Consider the following 22362-nt stretch of genomic DNA (forward strand, 5'->3'; position numbering starts at 1 on the left):
TCAACGTCAACAGTGAAGAGGCAACTCCGGGATGCTGGCCTTCTAGGCTAATGATCAATTAGCATGTTAAAATGATAAACTTGGATTATCTAACACAACGTGCCATTGGAACACAGGAGTGATGGTTGCTGATAATGGGCTTCTGTACGCCAATGTAGATATTACATAAAAGAATTGTCCGTTTCCAACTACAATAGTCATTTATTTCTGATCAATTTGATGTTATTTTAATGGACCAAAAAATGTGCTTTTCTTTCAAAAACAAGGACATTTCTAAGTGACCCCAAACTTTTGAATGGTAGTGTATATTCATGATTCCGCACACTTCGTCATCAAGGGCAGCTGTGTCATCCTACCGCACTGTGATTTCATACTGATTGAATTAGCTGTCTGCCTCCCAGTCACGTCTTCATGTTATCTAACCAGGACAAGCTGATGGCTGATGGGAAAGAAGGTCCTTGGTGAAACCGCAGAGCGCTCTGTCTAATGACACCTCTGTCATGCATGGCCATTTTTATACCATTTTCACACTACAATGCCAAGCTGAGCTGTACTGGGCTGGCCTGGTAACGCATCCTGGAAAGGACAATGTGAAAAGAAAATATTTGAGCCAGCACAGTATGGTTTGTGAAACTGGCATGAGAAGGTAAAACAATGCCATTCCTCTGACATAAACATATCAATGCGATAAGGCTAATTACCAACACTTAATTTAAGCTGAGGTAGGACACGCATGTATTCCATTGTTTGTGGTTGTTATTATACTTTTTTTGTTGATTACATTCCCAGAATTCATAAGTGCCTGATGAGGATTATGGTTGAGCATAATTGGACAGCCCACTCAAGCTCTTGAACCCGATAGGTTGGTTCTCCAGCGCCACGTTCTATCATAAACACACCACTCAGATGTGTCCATCATTAGAAGTTTAATCAGAGAGGAGTAAAGCCTACATATTTTCTCATGTATTTGGATCTTTTCCAATAGTCACAAAACGCAATTAAAACATCAAGTTGGACAGTAAACGCAGCTTCTCAATGAAATAGTCTCTGAGTTGTAAAAGTCTCTTGAGTCTCTATTACTGCTGTTGTATTTGTCACTAAAAAACACACATTTTTCTTTGAGTTTCTGGACTTGGATTTGTTTCCACTTTGTATTCTCCTCACAACTGTGGAGATGAAGCTGTTACTGTGCTTCTCTATGTGTACATGTAAATATCCCCTCTCTTCTTATCAATATTTCTCATGATGCATGTTGAGAGAATTCAGAGATAAGGCTTTAATTAATATTTTCTCCTGGTCATTCATTAGACTTCAGGCAGCTCCTCTTCCCCTCTTTGATTCATACAGGAAGTGTTTAACCAGAGAGAATGGAGACAGAAAGCCACTACAAATGCAGGATGCTTTATTACACTAATTAATTACCCAACCTGATGACTGTCATTAATCTGCTGTCGTCTAGTTGATTTAGAGTAAGCGTGGACACATCTGTGGTAAGGCCTCACTGTCTCCTTATTTTTGGAGGGAAAGTCAATTCCTATATAAACAGGAAGTAGAAGAACTCCTCTGAGGAGAGAATCCAACACATCAGCAGATGTGAATGAACCAATACACCAGGTCAGAAAGGGTAAACAGAATCAGAAATACCCAATTTTGTCTTCCAATTAAAAAATAAGGGACGTTGGGAGGTTGAAGATGCTGGCTTGGAAATGACCGTCTGGTAGCAGATGGTTCAGAAACAATTCCTGTCTGTTTGGTCTAGACCTCGTCAGCACTGATGGCTGTTATGACTGTTGACTCGTCAGGTTCCTAAAATCACCCCTAAAGTTTTAATTTCTCAGCAGCTGCTGTCTGCTCTGCAGAGGGAGAATTTGTCAAGGATGATTAGATCAGTGGCAGTATCAGCAGGCACTAGCATTAGCATTGCCCCATTAAGACTTCCTCTGATTCAAATATTTTCCACCCATTGGATCTCTAGATTCTCTACACTTACGCATCTCTCTATCTATCAGCCTGAGTGATCTCCTCTTCCCTAGAGCGGCTCAATCCAGTTGGGAAAGGAGGATTTTCTAAGTGAGTATAGCCACATGGAGACAGGGTGTGGGGCTTCTTCTTCACAGCCCATGTCTATCGACATGGGTCAAGGTCACAACGCTGGTTACTTCTACCTCAGATATTCAGGCTTCTTTTTCATTTTTCAGTTCAGAAAGTGGATTGAATTGAATTTATGGACTGAAAATTGCCCATCAATTTTCTTAGAATTTACTCCCTGAATTGAAAACTGAATTGACCCCAACCCTGAACCTTATATACCAAACAGTGGAAAAATCTATACCCACAGTATCTTCTATTAATCTCTTCAAGGTACATTTTAATTGGGGACTGCCTAGCGCAAGACATTGACCCTGCCTACCCAATGTGTCTCATGTCCCAAAGAAATGTTTGCATAATCCAGCATTAACAGATAGTATCAGAATGTTTCCAGCCCTGGTATAATTAGTGACAAGTGTTGAGCGGGGTATTAAAAGTTAATTGAGTTGATGTCTCTCTGTATGAAGAACTTTGATCTGCTCTGACTCCAGGGGCACTATTTTCAGCTGGCGTTAAGGCAGTGCTAGTGTCAAACACATATTAGTTTGCAATTTTGTCATGTAAAAACTGGCGCCCTACATTATCCAGCCCTTACGCAAGGTTTAGCAATTGACCTGTTTTATATCAGCTAGCTTGTGCTCAGATGGACATTTTTGAAGTGTGTCCTTAAAAAGATGATCCAAAGTGCTAATTTCAGGCAGCACTGATAGGGATATTTAAGACCAACCAACAGCTGGTTTTAGAGGTAACTCAGTTGGTTCTGGCAAGAACTTTGAAAGCGGAAACGCAGCCTATCCAGCCATGATTCCCACTGCCCATATGCGTATGGTACAAAAGTAGCCTAATGTGCTTTTGGTGCCAGTATAGTTCGTATTTAGAAACATAAAAAACTAATGTTTTTTCCCATTTCATTGTATTTTACTAAAAACAAAGCATAGACTCCCCTCCTCTCAATGAAATCTTTTTTTGATCTGCCCAATGCAATTGTAAAATAGTCAAGACTGTCGATAAAGGGTTTGGCTCCTGAGACCGCTTGGAAAAAAATCTTAATCACCTTTATTAAAATATCAAGTTTGAGAGGAGTAAAACAGTGAGCTGACATTCCGTTTTTATCTATGCATTGTACAGTGCCTTGCAAAAGTATTCATCCCCCTTGGCGTTTTTCCTATTTTGTTGCATTACAACCTGTAATTTAAATTGATTTTTATTTGGATTTCATGTAATGGACATACACAAAATAGTCCAAATTGGTGAAGTGAAATGGAAAAAATTACTTACAAAAAAATAATTACAACATTTTCTTACAGAAAAGTGGTGCATGCATATGTATTCACCCCCTGTGCTATGAAGCCCCTAAATAAGATCTGGTGCAACCAATTACCTTCAGAAGTCACATAATTAGTTAAATAAAGTCCACCTGTGTGCAATCTAAGTGTCACATGACATCAATATATATACACCTGCTCTGAAAGGCCCCAGAGTCTGCAACACCATTAAGCAATTGGCACCACCAAGCAAGCATCACCATTAAGACCAAGGAGCTCCCCCAACAGGTCAGGGACAAAGTTGTGGAGAAGTACAGATCAGGGTTCGGTTCCAAAAAATATCCTAAACTTTGAACATCCCACGGAGCACCATTAAATTCATTATTAAAAAATGGAAAGAATATGGCACCACAACAAACCTGCCAAGAGAGGGTTGCCCACCAAAACTCACAGACCAGGTAAGGAGGGCATTAATCAGAGAGGCAACAAAGAGACCAAAGATAAGCCTGAAGGAGCTGCAAAGCTCCACAGCAGAGATTGGAGTATCTGCCCATAGGACCACTTTAAGCAGTACACTCCACAGAGCTGGGCTTTACGGAAGAGTGTCCAGAAAAAAAGCTATTGCTTAAAGAAAAAATGAGCACTCCACAGAGCTGGGCTTTACGGAAGAGTGGCCAGAAAAAAAGCTATTGCTTAAAGAAAAAATGAGCAAACACGTTTGGTGTTGTGGGAGACTCCCCGAACATATGGAAGAAGGTACTCTGGTCAGATGAGACAAAAATGTTGCTTTTTGGCCATCAAGGAAAACGCTATGTCTGGTGCAAATCCAACACCTCTCATCACCCCGAGAACACCATCCCCACAGTGAAGCATGGTGGTGGCAGCATCATGCTGTAGGGATGTTTTTCCATCGGCAGGGACTGGGAATCTGGTCAGAATTGAAGGAATGATATATGGCGCTAAATACAGGAAAATCCTTGAAGGAAACCTGTTTCAGTCTTCCAGAAATTTGAGACTGGGACGGAGGTTCACCTTCCAGCAGGACAATGACCTTAAGCATACTGCTAAAGCAACACTTCAGTGGTTTAAAGGGAAACATTTAAATGTCTTGGAATGGCCTAGTCAAAGCTCAGACCTCAATCCAATTGAGAATCTGTGGTATGACTTAAAGATTGCTGTATACCAGTGGAACCCATCCAACTTGAAGGAGCTGGAGCAGTTTTGCCTTGAAGAATGGGCAAAAATCCCAGTGGCTAGATGTGTCAAGCTTATAGAGACATACCCCAAGAGACTTGCAGCTGTAATTGCTGCAAAAGGTGACTTTACAAAGTATTGACTTTGGGGGGATGAATAGTTATGCACGCTCAAGTTTTCTGTTTTTTGTCCTATTTCTTTTTTGTTTCACAAAATATTTTGCATCTTCAAAGTGGTAGGCATGTTGTGTAAATCAAATGATACAAACCCCAAAAAATCCATTTTTATTCCAGGTTATAAGGCATCAAAATAGGAAAAATGCCAAGGGGGTGAATACTTTCGCAAGCCACTGTATGTAGACCAACATTATTTTAGACATGCAGGTCCCATTTTGGACTTGTGTAAAACCCCTTCCTTTATTTAGGCTATTTGTTCATGCCCATCATGAAATGAGAGATACTGTTGAAGCTCTGTAACCTGTAAAAATGGCTTATTTTCCATTTTATATTTTTAAACCCAAGCCCTTCCTTAGCCTTATTATAAAGAAGGCTGGTTCAACAGCAATGCCTGTCTTTTTTATCTTGGCGATATTATGATATCATTCAGAAAATGTTACATTTATCCATGTTGTTAAAAAAAATGATTGCTTGTTTTTCGTTTAATTTTATTACAACCAAACTTAAAATGATTCACCTTCCTGGTTTTATAGTGACAGCTTCCGTGGCACTCTTGCAATGCAACTTCTGGAGATGTGTGAATGCGATCTGATCTGTAAAGTGGTTCTGATTATGTTCATAAAAAATAGGCCTATTTGGACATTCTCCCTCTCTATAAATATTGGATCTTTGTCCATCTACTGTGAAATATTTGGATGTGCATAAAAACCTCCATAGTCCACGTTATTTTAATATTTACCCACGGCCACGGGGAGAAATTATGGTGCCTGTAAGTGTGACATAGCCTATTTTAAACAAGTTGTTGTTAAGTTTTGTTTATAATTTGATTCTAATTATTAGTTCTCTTTTAGGCCTTATCAATAATACATTTATTCTTGCTTATTGGCAATGTTTGGCATGTCCATGCTCAGCCATAATGCAATGTACAGTAGGCCTATTCCTTATATCAGTGTGAATGCTATTGAAGCCATGCAATTACTTGGAACAATGTGGGCTGCAAATGGGTTCAAGTTAAGGTATTTAGTAAAGATAGGTCTACATTTTGATATTTCGTCTTCCATTGATTAGATACTGTATCTCTCTGTACAGGCCCTTCCGGACAAGTCAGTTAAAATTACACATATCCGAGGCCAGTGACAATCAGATCCGACCCAGACCCGTGACATTATTTAGAAATCTGGATCCGGACCCACTCGGACCCCGGATTGGGTCTCGGATATTCGGGTACAAGGGAATCCATGAAGACCTTTAGTGTGAATACTTTCTGAAGGTATTGTATGTGTCATGTCATGGTAACCAATTACACAAAAATATAGTGGAATATATTTGTTCCTTTTTCACCACTCAAACTAGGCAAATTAATGCTATTTGTTTCAAGAACTCCATTGTGTACAGTAATATTTAGAACTGGATCAGTGCCTAGTAACCAGTTATACAATATACCTCTTCAAAATGTTTATTGCCGTCTACAAAATTGTATTACTTGCTGATTCACTTTGAGAGACTGAGCAAATCTGACGCATTGATAGGTCACTTTGAGAGACTGAGCAAATCTGGCCCATTGCCAGGTAGATGGTTATATAGAAATGTGGCCCTTTTCACTGAGCTGTGGGGTTTCCCTGGTGTGCTCCTCCTCTCCAAGGGCTGTCTCTGTCATGTCTGCTGCTCTGTGGATGAACAGCCAGCCTCCAGCTCTATCAGTCAGTCCAGACTTTCTCTCCCTGGTGGAGGTCTGACATCTCCATGGCTGGCATATGTTATGTTGTAACAGTTAACTTTTTTGTCAACTGAAGTGATTTCGATTTAACTGTATGGCCATGAATAATGCTGTCATTTGGTAGAATGAACTGGAACTGTGCATGAAGCAACTGTGCATGAAGCAAGGTCAGCCTAATGTTGCTAATTTCCACTTCATAAGTGACCTAAAAAGTCCTCATCAACCCCCTTACCTTCACAATTAACACCTTGGACTGCTTAATTGGTTTTGAGTACATTGGGGATCACCAAAATTTAGTTTGTTCATGTGAAACAAACTCTGACACCATTTTGATATTAACTGGGTGCTAATGCCACCTTTTAGGTTCCATGTTTCATTTCAGAGCACTTGTTTGTGCTCTGTGGCGGTAAAGTCACCTTTCTACAAGGTTTTGCTGAACAAGCACTTGGTGTGTGTTGGTGAATAACACCTCTGAAATGTAATCAGGGTCTACCCTAAATGCCAAATAGCCTGTGAAACACTCGGCTGTCATGGCCTAGTGGGGTGCACCCAGACTACTTATATACTGTGAATATATTCACTTTGAATCCTTGGTTTTTCATCAAAATACCATCAACCTCAGCAAATATGTTGAATGAAACTTAGAAGGCTTAGTGGGTTTTTCGCCATGCTAACAATACATGTTAGTGGGGCATTTTCTAAATGTCTGCCAAGTTTGGGCAACATCTTATCGTTCTCTTCAGTCAGTTGGACCCAGACAAAGGTCACTACGTCAAGGTCAGACTCAAAAGTCAATCTGTTTCTCTGGAGGCTCTTCAGTTTAGTCAGGCTCGAATCTGCACTTTTTCAACAGACAGAGACAGGCATATACAGGGTCTCAGGTCTGGTACCCCCCACCCCTCCCCCCCACACACACATATATACACACACACACACACACACACACACACACACACACACACACACACACACACACACACACACACACACACACACACACACACACACACACACACACACACACAGCTCATGCTCAGCAGAAAGTGGAATGGAGGAAAGTTCACTTGAGGAGCTGAGTTTCGGACTTTCAGACTGTAAGAACACCCCTAAAGACAGAAAAAAAGTTGTTTCATCTAAAATTCCACAAGCATTGCATTCATCGAATGTACAAACTGGCCACAAAAAGTTACTACAAGAAATGTCATATGAGTCATATATCCTTACATTGCGAACAAAAACTTTGCAAGCACTCCAACAGATGCACTTGGTTAATGTACCGTGAAACTGTAACTGGCTGAGACGTAGCACAAAAAAGCAAACAAAGATTATCATTATTATTTCATGAAACCCGGCTGGAGCATCTCTATCTCTCCAGGTGCAGTCGTAATGACACGCTCAGATGACAAACGCTTTGTAGGCTTAGTTGGAGCCGCAGTGAAAACAAGACGTCATTAAAAGGCATTAGAACTGAGTCATCTCTTCGGCGAGGCGGACATTTTAGAAAACAGGTTGTTAGGGAACACTCTGTGGAAGAGACAACAGCTTAATGGCAATCCAGGAGCATTTGTGTCGTGCTGATACGGTGTGGTTGACATTTCAGTGGCGGTGATGCGCTTTTTTGTTTGTCTTTGTCAAATTTGTATTCATTATTCGTCAAGGATAAGACTGGCGCTTTGAAAATGGAACACCGTGTGTTGATGGTGGGAAAACACACCAAGGCAATTTAGCTGCTGACACTGAAATGGGGGCTAAAAGCAGGCACCAATTTGACAGTGTTTCCCCTGCACTTTTTTTTCATCACAATATTCCACCTTTCAACATAACTCAGGTAAAAAGCTTGTGCTGATCCCACACATTGCTCATGTGCCTTTTTATCTTATGCAGAGACCCATTTGAATCTCGTCTTTAAATCATACCTTATCCTTAAAGTTTCATAAATCAATAAAAGTTGCATAATATGTATTTTAATACACTGAGCTTTGCAGAGACACCTCACTTTGTGTTTTCTGGAGCAGAAATGATAATGATGGTATAGCTGCAGCCTGGTGGAATGGATAGATAAATGTTGTGGGTCTTTGGACCAAAGAACAATTTACTATTTTGGAGAGGGCCCTATTTTCTGTATTGGTGTCCCACAGGGTTGTGGAGTAATATGTAATTGATTACCCCCCCAAATCAACTGTAATCTGTTACTTTACCAGCAAAAATATTGTAATCAGATTACAGATACTTTTGAAAATTAGATAATTAATTATAGGATTACTTTCCAATTCATGAAAGATGTTTGCGAAAAAATACTTTGACGCCTTTCTGTTTTCTCAATGACATTCAAATCAGTATCGAAAAAAGGCGCAAGTTGAATGCTTTGTTCTGCCTGAGCGAGTCTTACCACAAGTCAGAGACCAATATGATGATACCAAATGCTATTGAAGGATATTGGGAAAATGACTCAGTGCAAGACTCAGTGCAAGCTACAGTATGTCTTCCAATGATGCAACTGTCGACATCAAAGATTATACGACCAACTTGAATAAACGCTTAGAGGTAAGGACGACAGCAAAGGTGTAGGCTACGGGTGATACAGATATCACTTAGGCCTATTATTGATAGCTATATAGAAATTACATTAATCACACTGCAGCTCTCTCAATTATTTGTGCCTTCCGGATTGTGGTTGTTATGGATGGCTGTTCACAAATGTATAGGCGTATTTTACCCCATTAATGGTTGAATTGAAGTTGCCTATCAACATTGTTTATGTGGCCCGTTGACAGCCAATGAAAAATGGCAACAGCTGCATAGGGCAGATCCTAGCCTATGGAATAAAAGTTTAAGGGAGTTTTTCCCCTGTAAACTCCTCCGTGGTATTGAGCTCCACACATACTGTAAAAAACTATTTTCATTTAAGAAGACCGCAAGTAGGGCTTTTAATCTAATTTGTGCTGATTCCCCAAAAAATGTCCAAAGGCCTAAAGGACATGTGCTTCAACTCTCACACTTTTGATATGCTTAAACTCGCACACTTTTGATAGACTTCAAGAGCTGTAAATTATTGAGATATCAAAGTGTCACCCATACAGATCCTATTAAATTAATTAACTATTCTAATTCCTAATTCTGTGTCACCAACAAAAACGCAAGCAATAGGCCTTCAGCAAATACAGCACATGTCATTCATTTGTCATGCCATGCAAGTAGCCCTTTTGGTAGTGCCCAAAGCACGCCATTCCATGCCAGCAGCATTTCAATTGAGTACAAGTTTAACTGAATGAACAATAGAGACCGAATGCAAAATTGAATTTTATTAAATAGTTTGGGCTATGGCCTCATCTCCGAGGATGATGCGAAGGTTGCGCCCGGCTGGCGGGCGTCCCTGGCTGCGCCCGGCGTCCCTGGCTGCGCCCGGCTGGCGGGCGTCCCTGGCTGCGCCCGGCTGGCGGGCGTCCCTGGCTGCGCCCCGGCTGGCGGGCGTCCCTGGCTGCGCCCGGCTGGCGGGCGTCCCTGGCTGCGCCCGGCTGGCGGGCGTCCCTGGCTGCGCCCGGCAGGTAGCCCTTTGCTGGGCAGCTGGTATCGAACCCCCCAAAAAATAATAACTCACCAGGGAGAATGGATCTAAAGATAGAAAACGATGGTCATTAGATGTAACAGAGATGCATGCAAAGAATAGAACAAAAGTGCAATTATGCTGCAATGGAAAGTATTAGATAAAATATTGTTTGATGCAAGGTGCGCTGAGCACAGCACTCAACATCACTTCATGTGTTTGGTTGGAATTTGATGTCTTCACATATGTCTACCCAACCAGGCATGCCATAATGTGATATGTATGATTGACATGAAACTCTAGCTGAGCGTTGAACCCAATAGTGCATGCCGTAATGCGATATGTAAAATTACGTGAAATACTAACTGAACGTTGACCCCAATAGTGCATGCGCACCTTCCAAAAGTGACCTGCTGAGTGCCTCGCATTGTTACAATATGAGAAGGGTAATAATGACCAAATGCCGGGTGTAACAATGAATGACCGCTGCCACTATGGCATGAGTGTAATTATATACTCGCCAACTAATCATCTATGCATAGTCACTTTAATAACTCTACCCACATGTACACAAACTCAGCAAAAAAAGAAACTTCAGGACCCTGAAAAAGGGACGTTCTGTGAAGTTATTCGTAAAAATCCAAATAACTTCACAGATCTTCATTGTAAAGACTGTTTCCCATGCTTGTTCAATGAACCATAAACAATTAATGAACATGCACCTGTGGAACGGTCATTAAGACACTAACAGCTTACAGACGGTAGGCAATTAAGGTCACAGTTATGAAAACATAGGACACTAAAGAGGCCTTTCTACTGACTCTGAAAAACACCAAAAGAAAGATGCTCAAGGTCCCTGCTCATCTTTGTGAACGTGCCTTAGGCATGCTGCAAGGAGGCATGAGGACTGCAGATGTGGCCAGGGCAATAAATTGCAATGTCCGTACTGTGAGACACCTAAGACAGCGATACAGGGAGACAGGACGGACAGCTGATCGTCCTCGCAGTGGCAGACCACGTGTAACAACAACTGCACAGGATCGGTACATCCGAACATCACACCTGCGGGACAGGTACAGGATGGCAGCAACAACTGCCAGAGTTACACCAGGAATTCACAATCCCTCCATCAGTGCTCAGACGGTCCGCAATAGGCTGAGAGAGGCTGGACTGAGGGCTTGTAGGCCTGTGGTAAGGCAGGTCCTCACCAGACATCACCGGCAACAACGTCACCTATGGGCACAAACCCACCGTTGCTGGACCAGACAGGACTGGCAAAAAGTGCTCTTCACTGACGAGTCGCGGTTTTGTCTCACCAGGGGATTCAGGTTTATCATCGAAGGAATGAGCGTTACACCGAGGCCTGTACTCTGGAGCGTGATCGATTTGGAGGTGGAGGGTCCGTTATGGTCTGGGGCGGTGTGTCACAGCATCATCGGACTGAGCTTGTTGTCATTGCATGCAATCTCAATGCTGTGCGTTACAGGGAAGACATCCTCCTCCCTCATGTGGTACCCTTCCTGCAGGCTCATCCTGACATGACCCTCCAGCATGACAATGCCACCAGCCATACTGCTCATTCTGTGCGTGATTTCCTGCAAGACAGGATAGTCAGTGTTCGGCCATGGCCTAGCGAAGAGCCCAGATCTCAATCCCATTGAGCACGTCTGGGACCTGTTGGATCGGAGGGTGAGGGCTAGGGCCATTCCCCCCAAAAATGTCCGGGAACTTGCAGGTGCCTTGGTGGAAGAGTGGGGTAATATATATCACAGCAAGAACTGGCCAATTTGGTGCAGTCCATGAGGAAGAGATGCACTGCAGTTCTTAATGCAGCTGGTGGCCACACCAGATACTGATTGTTACTTTTGACCCCCCCCCTTTGTTCAGGGACACATTATTCCATTTCTGTTAGTCACATATCTGTGGAACTTGTTCAGTTCATGTCTCAGTTGTTGAATCTTGTTATGTTCATACAAATATTTACACATGTTAAGTTTGCTGAAAATAAATGCAGTTGACAGTGAGAGGACGTTTTTTCTTTCTGAGTTCATTACCGTAACTAACTGGTTCTAACGGCTGTCTGTAAGAGGGAACCAAGGTGCAGCAGAGGATGTGTTCATCATTAGAATTTTAATTCAAAAAACAAGAGAACACTACAAAATGAACAAAAAACGACAGCAAACAGTCCTGTTAGGAAAATACTCTAAACAGAAACAATTACCCACAAAACCCAAAGGGAAAACATGCTCCTTATGTGTGACTCCCAATCAGCAGCAACGAGCTTCAGCTGTGCCTGATTGGGAGCCACACACATGGCCCAAAACAAAGAAATACCAAAACATAGAAAAAGGAACATAGAACGCCCACCCAATGTAACACCCTGGCCTAACCAAAATAAAGAACAAAAAACCCCTCTCTATGGCCAGGGCGTTACAGTACCCCCCCCCCCCCCCCCCCCCCCCAAAGGTGCGGACTCCGGCCGCAAAACCTGACTCTGAAGGGGAGGGTCCGGGTGGGCCTCTGCTCCACCCTTGGCGTCGCCCTCTTAGGTGGCGCACCTGGCCGCGCCGAAGGTCTGGTGGGCGACGCTGACTGCGCCCGGCTGGCGGGCAGCGATGGCTGCGCCCGGCTGGCGGGCGACCCTGGTTGCGCCCGGCTGGCGGGCGGCGAAGGTTGCGCCCGGCGTCCCTGGCTGCGCATCCCTGGCGGGCGTCCCTGGCTGCGCCCGGCTGGCGGGGGCGTCCCTGGCTGCGCCCGGCTGGCGGGGGCGTCCCTGGCTGCGCCCGGCTGGCGGGCGTCCCTGGCAGTTCAGCGCAGTCTGGCCACTCCGGCAGTTCAGCGCAGTCTGGCAGCTCTGGCGACTGTTGACTGGCGGGCAGCTCTGGCGACTGTTGACTGGCGGGCAGCTCTGGCGACTGTTGACTGGAGGGCAGCTCTGACTGCTCTGGACAGGTGAGACCCACTGGAGGCCTAGTCCTGGGAGGTGGCACAGGACAGACCAGGATGGGGAGACCCACTGGAGGCCTAGTCCTGGGAGGTGGCACAGGATGGACCAGGATGGGGAGACCCACTGGAGGCCGGAGGGTAGGATTAGACCTAGTGTGGCTGCGGTGGTGTGAAGATATAGCATATCAGCATAAAGCACAATAATGGACTGTATGTGCAAGCTATTATTATAGTACCCCAGGAGCACAATTTAGAATGCTGAAGAGTGAGTCTATAGTGATTAGGGTGGAAAGACCAGATCAGAAAAACCTAAAGAGAAAAAGTGATAGATGGAGTGAACCATAGAAAACCAGTAAGAAGACAGTCAAGGAAAAAAACAGCAACGCGGAACGAGACTGCCTTGTCTGAGAGCTGCGAGCATGTGATGTAGAATAGGAAGTAGCAGGTAGTTTAGTAAGATTAAAACTGTTGTGTTGCGATGAAGAGTCGTGCTGGTTGAATATGACAAACTAGGGTTAATAGTTGCCTGAAATAATGTAATGATAAATAAAATAATGATTTGTCTAGTTTGCGACATACTGTCGCTAGGCCTGAGAGTTGAGGCCAACTATTGAGTTGCCAATTATCCGTAATGTAAGATCAATGAACTGCAGATTAGTGAGCCTGAAAATCCCCCAAAGTACACATAGGGAAAGCATCCGTAGTAAAACCTGTCCTCAGAGGGCCAACTGTCTAACACATAATGCGATCTTGAGATCAGGCACTGTTGCAATATTACCATAGAACTATAGGACCACCCATGAAAAGACAAGTCTTATGAAAAATGTAGTGCTAACCAAGGATGCACACTAGCAGTAAGGGAACCAACATGTTGAAACCCATTGATGAGTATCCTTAATTTGCAAACAGAAGGAGGTGACTGTGGGACCAACAGTTGTTAGTTAGGGTAGGATGTTTGAAGCTTGCATAGAGAAGCATTTCCACGAATCAGTTCAGGCACATATTAGCAGATGTTATTGCGGGTGTAGTGAAATGCTTGTGTTCTTAGCTCCAACAGTGCAATAATATTTAACAATACACAACAATACATACACATCTAAAAAGTAAAAGAATGGAGTTAAGAAATATATAAATATTAGAACGAGCAATGTCAGAGTCTGGTGTATAATATACACTACAGTTCAAAAGTTTGGGGTCACTTAGAAATGTCCTTGTTTTTTAAGAAAAGCAAAAAAAAATGATCCATTAAAATAACATCAAATTGATCAGAAATACAGTGTAGACATTGTTAATGTTTTAAATGATTATTGTAGCTGGGAACAGCTGATTTTTAATGGCATATCTACATAAGCGTACAGAGGCCCATTATCAGCAACCATCACTCCTGTGTTCCAATGACACGTTGTGTTAGCTAATCCAAGTTTACCATTTTAAAAGACTAATTGATCATTAGAAAACCCTTTTGCAATTATGTTAGCACAGCTGAAAACTGTTGTTCTGATTAAAGAAACAATACAACTGGACTTCTTTAGACTAGTTGAGTATCTGGAGCATCAGCATTTGTGGGTTCGATTACAGGCTCAAAATGTCCAAAAACAAAGAACTTTCTTCTGAAACTCGTCAGTCTATTCTTGTTCTGAGAAATGAAGGCTATTCCATGCGAAAAATTGCCAAGAATTTGAAGATCTCGTACAACGCTGTGTTCTACTCCCTTCACAGAACAGTGCAAATTGGCTCTAACCCGAATAGAAAGAGGAGTGGGAGGCCCCGGTGCACAACTGAGCAAGAGGACAAGTACATTACAGTGTCTAGTTTGAGAAACAGACGCCTCACAAGTCCTCAACTGGCAGCTTCATTAAATAGTACACGCAAACACCAGTCTCAGGGTCAACAGTGAAGAGGCGACTCCGAGATGCTGGCCTTGTAGGCAGAGTTGCAAAGAAAAAGCCATACCTCAGACTGGCCAATAAAAAGAAGAGATTATGATGGGCTAAAGAACACAGACACTGGACAGAGGAACTCTGCCTAGAAGGCCAGCATACCGGAGTCGCCTTTTCACGGACACTGGGAAAAATAGGAGCTAGGAGAAACTTGGCAAAACAAGACTAACTGGCACAGAGAGACAGGAATAAATACACCGGGGACTAATGGGGAAAACAGGAGACACCTGGAGGTGGTTGGAAACAATCACAAAGACAGATGAAACAGATCAGGGCATGACAGAATAATGGTCTGGGGCTGTTTTTCATGGATTGGGCTAGGTCTCTTATTTCCAGTGAAGGGTATACAATGACATTCTAGACGATTCTCTGCTTCCAACTTTGTGGCAACAGTTTGGTGACGGCCCTTTCCTGTTTCAGCATGACAATGCCTCTGGACAAGGCGAGGTTCATACAGAAATGGTTTGTCGAGATCGGTGTGGAAGAACTTGACTGGCCTGCACAGACCCCTGACCTCAACCCCATCAAACACCTTTGGGATGAATGCAAGCCAGGCCTAATCGCCCAACATCAATGCCCGACCTCACTAATGCTCTTGTGGCTGAATGGAAGCAAGTCCCCGCAGCAACGTTCCAACATCTAGTGGAAAGCCTTCCCAGAAGAGTGGAGGCTGTTATAGCAGCAAAGGAGGGACCTACTCCATATTAATGCCCATGATTTTGGAATGACACTTTCGACAAGCAGGTGTGTTATCATAATGGTCTCTGAAATATGGTCAGACTTGCTCAGGTGTAACAAATTAAACGTGCACCTTATTTCAATGCTTATAATAATATGATTAGGCTATATCTTTACATTCAAAAGTCTGTCCAATTTCCAGTCATTCTAATTAATTGAATACCCCTTGATCTTCAAGAATAGGACTGATAAATATGGAAATATAGATTAGCCAAAATGTTTTACCTAAGTATAACCCCAAAAAATAAGGATTTATAAACCTACTCTGTTGTTCAAGATTTTGTTGTCATGGAGGACTGCTTGGGCTGATTCCTTTGAGTTGAAAATGAAATGCTGCCCTCGGAATGGCATGCTTTGAGCACTACCGAAAAGTTCTATTTGCATGTGAAAAATGTATGCCATATGCTGCATTTACTATTAGCCTATTTTGTACATTTTTGTTGGTGACACCTTGATATCTCGATAATTTGCATCTGTTTAAGTCTATCAAAAGTGTGCAAGTTTGAGCATGTTTATGTTAGGCATATGGTTTTTTTATCAGAAAGGTGTCAAATCTTTTTTTCTCGGAAATATCGTTTCTGCCTTTAAAAGTAATCCTACAAGTAATCATCTAGTTTTTCAAAAGTATCTTTAATCTGATTACAATATTTTTGCATGTAATGTAGAGGATTACAGTTACAGTTTTTTTGTAATACGTTACTCCCCAACCCTGGCTCTAAGGTAAATAGATGAATGAAATTCTGCATGTGGCTAATAGGAAAGAAGAGAAGCAAGACACCATGCTTATGATACGTTTGTATTCATTCCCACTACGCCCATATAATATGAACAAAGTGAATGATGTTATGCCTGATGAAGTTAAACGAGCATTCAGACCAGCCCTCCTTATTGAACTAGTAAACTACATTTATTTTTCAACCATGTTTTAAAGCAATGAGCCCAATCAGTCCTGCATGACAAAAACAGAGTACGCTAATAAGTCCTTTGTTTTTGGGTTATGTTTAGGTAAAACAAATAGATTGATCTATATTTCCATATTTCCAAGACCTATTCTTGAAGATCAAGGGGCATTTAATTAATTAGAATGACTAAAAATCTGACAGACTGGTGTTTAATGTACAAACAGATGAAGTCGGAAGTTTACATACACTTAGGTTGGAGTCATTAAAACTCGTTTTTCAACCACTCCACTAATTTCTTGCAAACTATAGTTTTGGCATGTCGGTTAGGACATCTACTTTGTGCATGACACAAGTAATTTTCCCAACAATTGTTTACAGACAGATCATTTCACTTATAATTCACTGATTCACAATTCCAGTCAGTCAGAAGTTTACTGTGCCTTTAAACAGCTTGGAAAATTATGTCATGGCTTTAGAAGTTTCTGATATGCTAAGTCACGTCATTTGAGTCAATTGGAGGTGTACCTGTGGATGTATTTACAGGCCTACCTTCAAACTCAGTGCCTCTTTGCTTGACATCATGGGAAAATCCAAAGAAATCAGTCAAGACGTCAGAAAAAAAACTGTAGACCTCCACAAGTCTGGTTTATCCTTGGGAGCAATTTCAAAACGCCTGAAGGTATCACGTTCACCTGTACGAACAATAGTACGCAAGTATAAACACCATGGGACCAGCAGTCATACCGCTCAGGAAGGAGACGCGTTCTGTGAATGTACTTTGGTGTGAAAAGTGCAAATCAATCCCAGATTGCTCCAAAACCACCATAAAAAAGCCAAGCTACGGTTTGCAACTGCACATGGGGACAAAGATCGTAATTTTTCGAGAAATGTCCTCTCGTGTGAAGAAACAAAAATATAACCTTTTGGCCATAATGACCATCGTTATGTTTGGAGGAAAAAGGGGGAGGCTTGCAAGCCGAAGAACACTATCCCAACCGTGAAGCACGGGGGTGGCAGCATCATGTTGTGGGGGTGCTTTCCTGCAGGAGGGACTGGTGCACTTCACAAAATAGATGGCATCATGAGGAAGGAAAATTATGTGGATGTATTGAAGCAACATCTCAAGACATCAGTCAGGAAGTGGACATTGACCCCAAGCATACTTCCAAAGTTGTGGCAAAATGGCTTAAGGACAACAAAGTCAAGGTATTGGAGTGGCCATCACAAAGCCCTGACCCAAATCCTATAGAAAATTTGTGGGCAGAACTGAAAAAGCTTGTATGAGCAAGGAGGCCTAAAAACCTGACTTACACAAGCTCTGTCAGGAGGAATGGTCCAGAATTCACCCAAATTATTGTGGGAAGCTTGTGGAAGGCTACCCAAAACGTTTGACCCAAGTTAAACAATTTAACCTCTCTAGGGTAGGGGGCAGTATTTGCACGGCCGGATAAAAAAGTACCCGATTTAATCTGGTTATTACTACTGTTTGATTTGGATAGAAAACAGCCTAAAGTTTCTAAAACTGTTTGAATGGTGTCTGTGAGTATAACAGAACTCATATGGCAGGCAAAAACCTGAGAAGATTCCTTACAGGAAGTGCCCTCTCTGACCATTTCTTGGCCTTCTACACTCTCTTTATTGAAAACTGAGGATCTCTGCTGTAACGTGACACTTCCTACGGCTCCCATAGGCTCTCAGAAGGCGGCAGAACGTTGAATGATGACTTTGCAGCCCATTGCTGAAAAACAGTAGCGCATTTGTTAAGTGGTCGATCAGAGAACAATGAGACAGGGGAGAAGAGTCCATTTTAGATTTTTAGTCTTTGAACGAAAACAGGGTTTCCCGGTCGGAATATTATCGCTTTTTTTACGAGAAAAATTGCATAAAAATTGATTTTAAACAGCGGTTGACATGCTTCGAAGTACGGTAATGGAATATTTAGACATTTTTTGTCACGAAACGCGTTGGGCGCGTCACCCTTCGGATAGTGTCTTGAACGCACGAACAAAACAGAGGATATTTGAACATAACTATGGATTATTTTGAACCAAACCAACATTTGTTATTGAAGTAGAAGTCCTGGGAGTGCATTCTGACGAAGAACAGCAAAGGTAATCCAATTTTTCTTATAGTAAATCTGAGTTTGGTGAGTGCCAAACTTGGTGGGTGTCAAAATAGCTAGCCCGTGATGGCGCGCTATCTACTCAGAATATTGCAAAATGTGCTTTTGCCGAAAAGCTATTTTAAAATCGGACATAGCGATTGCATAAAGGAGTTCTGTATCTATAACTCTTAAAATAATTGTTATGTTTTTGTGACGTTTATCGTGAGTAATTTAGTAAATTCACCGGAAGTATGCTAGTTCTGAACGTCACATGCTAATGTAAAAAGCTGTTTTTTGATATAAATTTGAACTTGATTGAACAAAACATGCATGTATTGTATAACATAATGTCCTAGGAGTGTCATCTGATGAAGATCATCAAAGGTTAGTGCTGCATTTAGCTGTGGTTTGGGTTTATGTGACATTATATGCTAGCTTGAAAAATGGGTGTCTGATTATTTCTGGCTGGGTACTCTGCTGACATAATCTAATGTTTTGCTTTCGTTGTAAAGCCTTTATGAAATCGGACAGTGTGGTGATATTAACGAGAGTCTTGTCTTTAAAATGGTGTAAAATAGTCATATGTTTGAGAAATTGAAGTAATAGCATTTCTAAGGTATTTGAATATTGCTCCACGGGATTCCACTGGCTGTTGAGTAGGTGGGACGATTTCGTCCCCCATACCCTAGAGAGGTTTTAAAGGCAATGCTACCAAATACTAATTGAGTGTATGTAAACTTCTGACCCACTGGGAATGTGACGAAAATAAATAAAAGCTGAAATAAATCATTTTCTCAACTATTATTCTGACATTTCACATTCTTAAAATAAAGTGGTGATCCTAATTGAACTAAGACAGGGAATTTTTACGAGGATTAAATGTTGTGTAAAACTGAGTTGAAATGTATTTGGCTACGATGTATGTAAACTTCCGACTTCAACTGTATCTATTTTGAAGTAGAAAGCAATGAATTAGAAGTCTACATAACCCATTAAGTAAAATGCAGCATTCATTTATGGCCAGCAATGTAAATTCTAACATTGATTTATCTTGCAATGGATGTTGTTCAATTGGTAATGTTCATTGTTGTCTTCTTCTAATGCCTCTTAATGAGAATGTAAAAGTAACAGATTACTTTACTGAGTTTGGGTAATCCAAAACTTATGTCCTTAATTAGAACGCTGGACTGTTAACTAGTAACTGAAAAAGATAATATTTGGAAAGTACCCAACCCTGGTGTCCCAAAGTTCACCACCCTGAAACAGTTGCTAAAGTATCATTAGAATTGCTTATACTGCTTATTCTTTGTTCCCTCCGTTGACACGGAGTATCGATTTCCAGACCCAGGTGTCCGAAACACTTATGAACTATCCTGCGGTGTACCATTATTTCACCCACATAGAAGTCAATAGTTGGTCGTTAAAAAACTGCATGAGGAGCTGTGTTATTAGATAGAGTTGGTAGAAAGGTCAGTACATTTATTCCGTACAGATTTCCTATTTTAAACTGTTTTTTTTACTCCCTTTATTTTTGCCTCTCTCAGCTGGACTGCACCACACACAATCACGTAAACACACACACTCTGACTCACACTCAGAGACTCCACTCCTGAGACAAGGTCCATATTTTTCAGCTTGAACTTTCTGTACCCTCTGTTTGACTCACTCCCTTTCTTTTTGCTTCTCTCTCTCTCTCTCTCTCCCTATAGTTTGGTAGAACCTTCCTCACTTTCCAGGGACTTGCTCCCATGCATCGAAGGCAATTATCAAGAGGCTGAAAGTGATATGAACTGTGAGTGAACTATCTCTTAATCTCTTATAGGGAAATTTCACCGCTAGACACCATTCTCCCTTGATTTTTGTGCTGGGAGAGTTCAACCAATGACGTCACGGTTTGACTGAGCCTGCTGTCTGATCAAATATAAATGGAGTCATGTTTTTAAGCAATTATTGTGGCCTTTGTGTTTTGCCGATTGCACGATCATGCTAGTAGCGAGTACATATGGTTGACCTTGTTCAAAAGAGCCATAGGATTTGTCTCAACGATGTTCCTATCTGCCACGACATTGCAGGATATCTAGTTTGACAATTTTTCCTGGCTTTGTAAAGACTACAGCCTGACAGGAGCCCTACTTCCTTGTCCAATTGTGCTAACACCCTCGAAGGTGAGCTTTTCAAAAGGGGTGTTACTAGTTTATACAGGTACATAGAAGCTATGTTACCGTGCACTGTCTATCCGAGATTGCTAAATAATTACAATGGCTGCTTCTGATGATATATGGCTGCTTCTTTCCAATATATATTTTTTTATGTTCTTTTACATAGGAATACACTGCAGAGGAGTTGAGACACCGAGAACAAGAATTGCGAGACCAACAAGTCGCCACCTTTGCTCCCAATCCTATGCGGGTACTGTCCAGCCATGCCAACAGAAGAGGAATGTCTGTGCTGCAACGAATTCGATCACGGACAGTTCTTACTGGAGAGGGTCAATGCAGACCCCATGGATCATGTGTGTGTGTGACAGACCATCAACGTTTCCTATCGATATAGGGGTGCTGGAGACGTTCTAGACCAGCTGGACCAGGAGGGCAAATGATAAACAATTAAGTTGCTTTGCTGTCAGTAGTTAGCTAGCAATATAAGCTCTCTTTTTCCACAAGGCAGTGTTGTTCATTACAGTAGAATTTTGTGATCGATTCGCCCACTTGCTAGTACTACAAGCCAAGCTAGCCAAGTTGAGCTAGCTAGTTTTGTTTGCTATAACGTTGCATAAAAAGGTACTGTATTCTAACGTTATAGCTGGCTAACGTTAGCTAGCTAGCCTCAGTGCATCTCATTAGGACCAAAACTGGAGAAACGTTTTGATGATGATGAGTAACTATATAGTCTTGGAGTAACTATACATGTGTGTTTATCTGGCTAGCTAGGTAACTTGTGTCTGGTTAAGCAAGCAGTGTGTCAAGAAGCAGTGCGGCTTGGCAGGGTCGTGTTTTGGAGGACCTCGACCTTCACCTCTCCCGAGTCCGTGAGTCCATAGGGGAGTTGCAGCGATGGGACAAGACTGTAACTACCAATTGGGGAGAAAAAGGGGTAAAAGTAAAAAATATATATATTTTGTTTTAGCAGTAAGATTGTAGCTATTTACTTCCAAATACATTTAATGAATGAATTGATCCAGAAGTTGAAGTCAAATCAAATCAAATCAAATGTTCTTGGTCACATACACATGGTTAGCAGATGTTAATGTAACACCTATTAACACCTATTTTGAGAAAATGGCCCTGGATTGTTTTGGTACACCTACTGGAGAGCTCTACTTTGTCTACACCCATTCAGCATCATTCACACATTTACATTTACATTTACATTTAAGTCATTTAGCAGACGCTCTTATCCAGAGCAACTTACAAATTGCTGCATTCACCTTATGATATCAGTGGAACAACCACTTAACAATAGAACATCTAAATCTTTTTGGGGGGGGGGGGTTAGAAGGATTACTTCATCCTATCCTAGGTATTCCTTAAAGAGGTGGGGTTTCAGGTGTCTCCGGAAGGTGGTGATTGACTCTGCTGTCCTGGCATCGTGAGGGAGCTTGTTCCACCATTGGGGTGCCAGAGCAGCGAACAGTTTTGACTGGGCTGTGCGGGAACTGTGCTTCCGCAGAGGTAGGGGGGCCAGCAGGCCAGAGGTGGATGAACGCAGTGCCCTCGTTTGGGTGTAGGGACTGATCAGAGCCTGAAGG

This window comes from Salmo salar, chromosome 08 (genome assembly GCF_965601325.2).
Source record: "Salmo salar chromosome 08, fSalSal1, whole genome shotgun sequence".
In the NCBI taxonomy this organism is placed as follows: Eukaryota; Metazoa; Chordata; class Actinopteri; order Salmoniformes; family Salmonidae; genus Salmo; species Salmo salar.